Source organism: Ruditapes philippinarum, unplaced genomic scaffold, assembly GCF_026571515.1.
Source record: "Ruditapes philippinarum isolate M1 unplaced genomic scaffold, ASM2657151v2 ctg16368_1_1_1_1, whole genome shotgun sequence".
In the NCBI taxonomy this organism is placed as follows: domain Eukaryota; kingdom Metazoa; phylum Mollusca; class Bivalvia; order Venerida; family Veneridae; genus Ruditapes; species Ruditapes philippinarum.
Window position 1 is genome coordinate 11307 of NW_026867288.1, and position 8695 is coordinate 20001.

At 34.1% G+C, this 8695-nt stretch overlaps 1 long non-coding RNA gene across 1 annotated transcript; it reads right to left on the reverse strand.

Moving 5' to 3' along the window:
- Nucleotides 1-1279: 1279 nt before the first annotated feature.
- LOC132735529 (uncharacterized) lies at nt 1280-8693 on the reverse strand. The gene is made up of 2 exons (XR_009626463.1): nt 8592-8693; nt 1280-6087 (listed from the first exon to the last, which is right to left on the reverse strand). It is a non-coding gene; the product is annotated as an uncharacterized LOC132735529 (long non-coding RNA).
- Nucleotides 8694-8695: the final 2 nt, after the last annotated feature.

Genomic DNA, 8695 nt, shown 5'->3' on the forward strand with positions numbered 1-8695 from the left:
TGTAACAAGCATAAATACATTTATTACATGCTTTTCGGTGGTTTATAGAAATATATCAGTGATATAAAAATGGTAATTTCACTGTTTGAAACAGTGAAATTACCACTTTGATAATTTCACTGTTTTGAATTTAAGCCCCTTACGTTATTTCAGTGAAATACCAGCGTGCACAGTACTGGGAACCAACTTAATGATGTGACGTCGTAAATGACGTCACGTTATATTATCATTTGGCGCGCTTTTCATTCAGTATTAGGTTAAATGTCTTTTTAAAACGTTTCTTTGCATATAATAAAAAGAAAATTTGTTTAGTTTAGTGTAAGATTGAAATATATTTCACCTTGTGAACACCAAAAGTTCATATTTCACTCGTGGCTGCGCCACTCGTGAAATATACCTTTTGGTGCTCACTCGGTGAAATATATTCCGATCTTACACTGAACTAAACAAATATCCTCTATTTATCACATAAACCGCAGCGCAGGAGTGTAATAAAGCCATTTAATAAAAATGATATTACACTAGTGTAATAACACTTTGACGCGACGTCATCTGCGCTATATATAAACATAGCGTTAAAGCGCACTAATGTTAGCCTTACACTACATGTATAGGCGCATCATTGAAAAATACTCATTTTAACAGTTTACTGTTCTTATTTTGTATATGTGATAAATAGAATATTATATTCGTGTAGATTCAATACTAAATTTATTGAACTCATTGAATAAAACAATATTATGCTCGCCAGAAGCTCGCATAATATGATTTTATTCATCTCGTTCAATAAATTTAGTATTAAACTACACTCATTCAATATCCTCTATGTATATAATTATAATGTTTATTTAAACATACATTTAAGAACATATTAAGTAATTTACTTTTATACTACAAATGAATGATTAACAATAATTTTCATAAATAATTATCACATCAAGTTTATATCACCTCAAACTTAAAAATAGAATGAATATTGCATCTTGATTTAAGTTTTCACTGACAATGACACACTCATATAAAATGTAAACATACAAATCATAAAGTTTACTGTTAATAATAAATTTAAATATATACAATGAAGTACTGTTTTCATTAACTAAATATAAAAATAAATTTCAAATTAATTTTTAAAAGTCAACGTCATGTTAATATTTTTAGTGTAAACTTTCCACCGTGAGATTTGTACTGCTGTTTTAATTTTGACTCCATATCCTTTCAATAACACTACTAGAGATTTATTAATTTAAAATGGAGGATGTGAAGTAAAATTAACGAATCAGCAATAAATATTCATTAACAAAAAAAAACTTTCAAAAAAAAATATCTCTAAATATTTAACAAATAACAAACTTACAAATTGAAATTTTTAAAAAAAGATAAAATTTGGAAAACTAGAATAGGTAACCACTTGAATCCAACATTTGACAATGTTTAGCTACAAGGAAATTACTAAAATCTCCTTATGTTTACACAATTTTGTGAAAATTTATACCTTTAAGCAATTGTGTATACAAAGTTTTGAAAGTTTTTACACCTAAACATGACAGTAATATGAACAGTCAGAATAATTTTCTCAAAGCAACTCACTCATCACACTACATACAGTAACTTGACAGTAAATGTACACTTTTACCACTCATAACAAATATTACATACAAGTATCAAATTATAAAATATTATTTGTTATCTGCATGAGATCATATTAAACATAATATTTTATTTTAATATAATAATGATTATTTTCAGCAATCAGGAAACCATGATTTCAAGCAATATAAAAATGAGCACCATCTTAAACAAACATTTTATTCTAGTAAAATTCATACAACAAAACATATTGTTGGTCCCTTTCACTTTTGCACATATATGCAATAATCTTAAAGTAATTAAGGTACAAATCCCAGTATTGTTACCTTGCTCTCCCTGGACTTGTTGAAAAATGTGACATTCCATATTGGTAAAAAAAAAGGAGAAAAAATAAACAAAAGTTACAAAAAAAAATCACTTGAAAAAATTAAAGCTTTCTTTTAATTAAAACTAAAGTTCTCAGAACAACTTGTCATACAAGTAATTCTTGGTCATTCAAAAACAGGTTTTTCTTTCACACCAATATAAGTTTTTTTCTTTTCAAAAATAAGTAAATTGTTCTGTCTTTTTGAAGAGAAACATTCTGAATACATTAATTTTGTTGATATTTTGGAGTTCTTCAGAAAATTATCATTTTGTGATTCTGATATTGGCTACATATTAAAATGAATATGGCAATTTTGAAAGAAAACTAGAACAACAAGAGGGCCATGATGGCCCTAAGGTCGCTCACCTGTATGTAGGCCCCCGGAGCGGGGCCAGTTTAAACCCCAGGGCTTTTATTTGAACAAACTTGGAAGACACCTATAAGAAGACGTTTCATGATGTACACACCTATAATGAAAAACAATGATCTGCCCTCCCCTACCCCCGGCAGGGCCAATTTTAACCAAGGGCTTTTATTTGAACAAACTTGGTAGACACCCATAAGAAGATGTTTCATGCTAAACATCTAAGCTCTAGCTCATTGTGTTTTTTTAAAGAAGATTTTTTAAGTTTTTACTATACACATATAGTTAAAAACAATGACACCCCTTGGGCGGGGCAAGTTTTGACCCCAGGGCTTTTATTTGAACAAACTTTGTAGACACTTACTAGAACATGTTTCATGCTTAATATCTAAACTCTAGCTATTTGGGTTTTTTCAAAGATGTTTTTTAAGTTTTTCCTATACACATATAAGGAAAATCAATGACCCCCAGGGCAGGGCTAACTTTGACCCCAGGGCTTTTATTTGAACAAACTTTGTAGACACTCACTAGAAGATGTTTCATGCTTAATATCTTAACTCTAGCTATTTAGGTTTTTTCAAAGAATACTTTTTAAGTTTTTGATATACACATATATAAGGAAAATCAATGACCCCCGGGGCAGGGCCAATTTTGACCCCAGGACTCTTATTTGAACAAACTTGGTAGACACCCATTAGAACATGTTTCATGCTAAATATCTTAGCTCTAGCTCTTTGAGTTCTTTAAAAGAAGATTTTTTAAGTTTTTACTATAAACATGTACATATAGGGAAAATCAATGACCCCCTGGGGCGGGGCCAATTTTGACCCCAAGGCTTTTATTTGAACAAACCTGGTAGAAACCCATTAGAACATGTTTCATGCTAAATATCTTAGCTCTAGCTCTTTGAGTTCTTTAAAAGAAAATTTTTTTAAGTTTTTACTATATACATATAGGGAAAATCAATGACCCCCTGGGGCGGGGCCAATTTTGACCCCAAGGCTTTTATTTGAACAAACTTGGTAGACACCCATTAGAACATGTTTCATGCTAAATATCTTAGCTCTAGCTCTTTGAGTTCTTTAAAAGAAGATTTTTTAAGTTTTTACTATATACATATAGGGAAAATCAATGACCCCCTGGGGCGGAGCCAATTTTGACCCCAGGGCTTTTATTTGAACAAACTTGGTAGACACCCATTAGAACATGTTTCATGCATAATATCTTAGCTCTAGCACTTTTGGTTCTTTAAAAGAAGATTTTTTAAATTTTTACTATATACATATAGGGAAAATCAATGACCCCCTGGGGCGGGGCCAATTTTGACCCCAGGGCTTTTATTTGAACAAACTTGGTAGACAACCATTAGAACATGCTTCATGCTAAATATCTTAGCTCTAGCTCCATGAGTTCTTTAAAAGAAGATTTTTAAATTTTTACTATATGCATACAGGGAAAATCAAAGACCCCCTGGGGCGAGGCCAATTTTGACCCCAGGGCTTTTATTTGAACAAACTTGGTAGACACTCATTAGAAGATGTTTCATGCTAAATATCTTAGCTGTAGCTCTTTGGGTTCTTTAAAAAAAGATTTTTTAAGTTTTTACTATATGCATATAGGGAAAATCAATGACACCCTGGGGCGGGGCCAATTTTGACCCCAGGGCTTTTATTTGAACAATCTTGGTAGACACTCACTAGAAGATGTTTCATGCCAAATATCTAAGCTCTAGCTCTTCGGGTTCTTTAAAAGGAGATTTTTTAAGTTTTTACTATATGCATATAGGGAAAATCAATGACCCCCTGGGGCGGGGCCAATTTTGACCCCAGGGCTTTTATTTGAACAAACTTGGTAAACACCCATTAGAACATGTTTCATGCTAAATATCTTAGCTCTAGCTCTTTGAGCTCTTTAAAAGAAGATTTTTTAAGTTTTTACTATATACATATAGGGAAAATCAATGACCCCCTGGGGCGGGGCCAATTTTGACCCCAGGGCTTTTATTTGAACAATCTTGGTAGACACTCACTAGAAGATGTTTCATGCTAAATATCTTAGCTCTAGCTCTTTGAGTTCTTTAAAAGAAGATTTTTTAAGTTTTTACTATAAACATGTACATATAGGGAAAATCAATGACCCCCTGGGGCGGGGCCAATTTTGACCCCAAGGCTTTTATTTGAACAAACCTGGTAGAAACTCATTAGAACATGTTTCATGCTAAACATCTTAGCTCTAGCTCTTTGAGTTCTTTAAAAGAAGATTTTTTAAGTTTTTACTATATACATATAGGGAAAATCAATGACCCCCCCCCCCCGGGCGGAGCCAATTTTGACCCCAGGGCTTTTATTTGAACAAACTTGGTAGACACCCATTAGAACATGTTTCATGCTAAATATCTTAGCTCTAGCTCTTTTGGTTCTTTTAAAAGAAGATTTTTTAAGTTTTTACTATATACATATAGGGAAAATCAATGACCCCCTGGGGCGGGGCAATTTTGACCCCAGGGCTTTTATTTGAACAAACTTGGTAGACAACCATTAGAACATGTTTCATGCTAAATATCTTAGCTCTAGCTCCATGAGTTCTTTAAAAGAAGATTTTTAAATTTTTACTATATGCATACAGGGAAAATCAATGACCCCCTGGGGCGAGGCCAATTTTGACCCCAGGGCTTTTATTTGAACAAACTTGGTAGACACTCATTAGAAGATGTTTCATGCTAAATATCTTAGCTCTAGCTCTTTGAGTTCTTTAAAAAAAGATTTTTTAAGTTTTTACTATATGCATATAGGGAAAATCAATGACACCCTGGGGCGGGGCCAATTTTGACCCAGGGCTTTTATTTGAACAATCTTGGTAGACACTCACTAGAAGATGTTTCATGCCAAATATCTAAGCTCTAGCTCTTCGGGTTCTTTAAAAGGAGATTTTTTAAGTTTTTACTATATGCATATAGGGAAAATCAATGACCCCCTGGGGCGGGGCCAATTTTGACCCCAGGGCTTTTATTTGAACAAACTTGGTAGACACCCATTAGAACATGTTTCATGCTAAATATCTTAGCTCTAGCTCTTTGAGCTCTTTAAAAGAAGATTTTTTAAGTTTTTACTATATACATATAGGGAAAATCAATGACACCCTGGGGCGGGGCCAATTTTGACCCCAGGGCTTTTATTTGAGCAATCTTGGTAGACACTCACTAGAAGATGTTTCATGCCAAATATCTAAGCTCTAGCTCTTTCGGTTTCTTTAAAGAAGATATTTAAAGTTTTTTCTTTTGGTTGCCATGGCAACCAGAGTTCTGCATGGAATTAAATTCTTTGAACAATTTTTAAAGGTGACCACCAAAGGAAAATTCCTGTGAAGTTTGGATGAAATTGGCTTAGTGGTTCATGAGGAGATGTCATTTAAAGTAAAAGTTTACGGACGGACGGACGGCCGGACGACGGACGGACGCCGGACGAAAAGCGATCACAAAAGCTCACCCTGTCACTTTGTGACAGATGAGCTAAAAAATGTTTTATAAATTCCTTGAGGCACACACACATTCTTTCATTCATTAATAGAAAAAATATAAAATTATCAAATGATTGCACTTTGTATTAACAGTTTTGATTTTTTTGTTTTATTTTTTTTTTATTATTTTATAATTATTTTCCCCTTCTTTTTGATTCACTCTTCTCATAGTGTCTCTATGTCTTTACTTGATATGGTATGGTCCATGTTTGTCTTTGATGATCATAATCTTGTCAATTACTGTACCGTTCTGTAATTAGTGAAATATACAAGTTATCATGTATCAGTATATAACTATTCAGGCAGTAATACTGTCTAGTATAAAATAAACACACTATCATGTCAACATTGTGATCAGAAACAACAAGAACCAGTTGAACTGGGTGATGCTACCCGAATAGATTTTGAACATAGAAAAGTATACCTCTTGTAGTTTCAGAGTTATGTCCCGGATAAAGTTCAAAGTGCAAAAATTCCAAACTTAAGCAAGGCAGAGTTACTGTTCTTTGCACTGCTCATCTACCCAATGATATCTATCTACCTACAAAGTTTCATGTTCATATCTCTTACAGTGTCAGAGTTATGTCCCGGACACAAAATTCAAAGTGTAACAAGATTGCATTTGGAAAAAATGCTATGCCACCGCATGGTTCAAATTTCATAGCTGTACATCAAAGGACAAGAAAGTAGGTCACATCATCAAAATCTAGGTCAAAGTTCAATTTTACAACTAAAACTGTGCACATGGTCAAAATGTCATTGCTGTACATCAAATGACAAGAAAGTAGGTCACTGTCTCCTTGGATAAGGCATAATTTTGACCCAAGGGTTTAATAACAATCTTGATACAGGTCCATCAAACAACATTTCAAGTCAAATATCTAAGCTATAGCTTTCTCCCATTCAGAAAACATTTGTTTTATTTTCTGTTTTTAATACGTGTACATAATGAAATTCACTGCCCCCGGGCAGGGCCAATTTTTGACATTTGAACAACTTTGGTAGAGGACCTATAGATGATATTATATATCAAACATAAAAGCGCTATGCCTTGAACCTTCAGACATAAATATACTTTTTTTTAAACTATATGTACATAATGAAAATCAATGACCCCCGGGGCGGAACCAATTTTGACCCCAGGGCTATAATTTGAACAATATATATCTTGCTAGAGGTTCGCTACACAATGTTTCATGCAAAATATCTTAACTCTATCCTTTGTAAATTTAGAGAAGATGATTTTTTAAGTTTTAACTATATACATATAAGATAAACCTATGGCTCCCAGGAGCGGGGCTTATTTTGACACAAGAAGCAAAATTTGAACAACTTTGGTAGAGTACCTTCCGATGATATTATTTAACAAATATTAAAGCTCTAAGCCTTGTACCTTCAGACAATAAGATTTTTTTATTTTTTACTATATGTATATATTGAAATCAATGACCCCCCCCCCAGGGCGGGGGCAATTTTGACCCCAGGGCTATAATTTGAACAATCTTGCTAGAGGTTTACAACACAATGTTTCATGCAAAATATCTAACCTCTAGCATTTGTCAATTGCTAGAAGAATTTTTTTAAGTTTTTACTATAAACATATAAGGAAAACCAATGACCCCTGGGGCGGGGCCTATTGTGACCCCAGGGCTAAATTTGAACAATATGGGTAGAGGTCTACCAGACAATGCCTTATGCAAAATATCTAAGCTCTAGGCCTTTTGGGTCTTTACAAGAAGGTGTTTTAAGTTTTTACTATATGTACATATAGCGAAAATCAATGACCCCGGGGCGGGGCCGATTTTGACCCAAGGGCTATAATTTGAACAATCTTGGTAAGGGTCTACCAGATGATGCCTTATGCAAAATATCTAAGCTCTAGGCCTTTTGGGTCTTTACAAGAAGATTTTTTAAATTTATTCTTATAATTCCTTTTGGTTGCCATGGCAACCAGATTTCTGCATGGAATGAAATTCTTTGAACAAATTTGGAAGCCCTTCACCCAAGGAACAATCCTGTCAAGTTTGGTTGAAATTGGAGTAGTAGTTTTTCACAAGAAGATTTTTCAAGTTCACTATATAATCTATATAACACACACACACACACAAACACACAAACGCACAAACACACACACAGGTGAATCGCTATATGCCACCGCATCGCAGATTGCGGTGGCATAAAAATGAGCAAAGAGCAATAACTCCAAAATTAGGCAAGGAAGAGTTATGGTTCTTGTGCACTGCACATCTACCCAATGAGATCTACCTACCTACAAAGTTTCATGTTGATACCTCGTGTTGTTACAGTGTTCTGTACCGGACAACAAAAGCGGATGGACAGACGGACAACCAGACGAACAGACAGACTTCCAAATAGGGAATGAATTCTATTGTTCTTTTTTGTTCTGTTTACAGTTAGATGGCCCACTATCCCTAATCAGTAGTGCAGACAGACAGACGGACAAAGCGGCAACTATATGCTCACCCTTAGAGGAGCATAAAAAGTAGTCCCAGAATTGACCTCATAGTGACAATAGTCATACTGATTAGCATACAGAGATTACAGACTACAATTTTTAAAATGAGCCATTAACACAATAACTAATGCTATATTTAGTCTGGTATTGCAGTAGGTCTACATGTTTCGCAAGCAGGCATTGAGTATGCTCAGTGATATAGATAACAAAATAATACAGCTTTAGACCCAATGTTTTTCCTATAGAAAATAAAGATAAATCTATCTGATATATGATACCTTATCATCAGAGACCTGCTCCAGATAGAGATGTGTACTGTTGAATATCTTCATCCTAGTATAACCATAGTCATCACTACGGAATGCAGACCACGGGGAGGGTC